The sequence below is a fragment of the Triturus cristatus genome, chromosome 4_1, assembly GCF_964204655.1.
Source record: "Triturus cristatus chromosome 4_1, aTriCri1.1, whole genome shotgun sequence".
NCBI classification, from domain to species: domain Eukaryota; kingdom Metazoa; phylum Chordata; class Amphibia; order Caudata; family Salamandridae; genus Triturus; species Triturus cristatus.
Genome location: NC_140585.1, coordinates 106,072,703 through 106,073,940, shown reverse-complemented (window position 1 = coordinate 106,073,940; position 1,238 = coordinate 106,072,703). Strand labels below are relative to the sequence as shown.

Below are 1,238 nucleotides of genomic sequence, written 5' to 3'. Positions count from 1 at the left end.
CCTCTCCCCCTCACAGAATGTGGTGAGGACCCCTAACCCCTCCCCTCCACCCCCTCACAGAATGTGGTGAGGACCCCTTACCCCTCCCCTCCACCCCCTCACAGAATGTGGTGAGGACCCCTCACCCCTCCCCCCACCTTTTCACAGAATGTGGTGAGGACCCCTAACCCCTCCCCCCTCACAGAATGTGGTGAGGACCCCTAACCCCTCTCAAAGTTAATAATTGGCTTTGGGCTGAACAGGGTCCCAGTAAAGGGATGCCCTCCCACCCCTCCCTCCCCGCCACTGGGTGGGGCCCCCTCCGCTGCAGGGGTCAGCCTTAGGGCCCCGGGCAAACCCTGGCTTTGTGCCCACAACACTCTCCTGCGTGTGGCAAGCGAAGGTAGGGGCATAGCTCCCATTGGTGCAGCAGGTGCCGTGGCACCAGGTCCAGAGACCTGAGGGACCGATTGAACCCTGGTTTATGTTGTATTTTACAATTCAGCAGCTAGGAGGGCATTTGCTTCCTTGTTCTAGTGGTCATGATACACTGGTCCGCCACTGAGCCAAGTCCGTTTCTGGCACCCTATAGCTCCCAAAGGGGGGGTATGTGTAACATTCAAAACTTTTCAAAACATAAACTTTTATGAATCTGCACGGAGGGTGTCTCATGATGACAGTCTGACCCGACTGCGCGTGCACCTTCCCACGTGGTAGAATGAGAGACATCACCAGCTGTGGTGAGAATGAAAGCAGTGACTGTCTGCAGGGCCCAGCCGCCCCCCCTGGACGCGTCAGAACTCGTCCAGACCGCGTCCCAAATCTGTGCTGCTCGAAAGCTATCCTGTATAGGTCCCCACACATATTCATTTTAGTTTGAATTGTAAAACTTATGTAAAAAACGCGACTCTGGTGGGACTCGAACCCACAACCTTTGAATCCCTTCACAGGCAATCTAGAAGTCCAATGCGCTATCCATTGCGCCACAGAGCCGTATAAAATGTCAGCAGTGTTCTACTTTCTATGTATGAGTCAACGAAAGGGTCAGTACATGTCCTAGTTGCTGATTAATGGAAATTATACTCAGCCACAGTGCAAGGCAAAAAAATACAAATGCATTTTTAAAAGAAAGCTGTTTTATTTCACATGAAATAAACAGCTTTCCTACTGTACATTTAATGTTTAGAAAACCTAAGAAAAGATCTCTAGAAAATGAAACTATATAAAACAATGTTATAGGAGCAGCAGCGTGTGAAGAC

General features: G+C 50.6%; 1 non-coding gene across 1 annotated transcript; it reads right to left on the bottom strand.

Moving 5' to 3' along the window:
* Window positions 1-883: 883 nt before the first annotated feature.
* On the bottom strand, window positions 884-972 carry TRNAR-UCU (transfer RNA arginine (anticodon UCU)). The gene is given in 2 exon segments: window positions 884-919; window positions 936-972. It is a non-coding gene; the product is annotated as a tRNA-Arg (tRNA).
* Window positions 973-1,238: the final 266 nt, after the last annotated feature.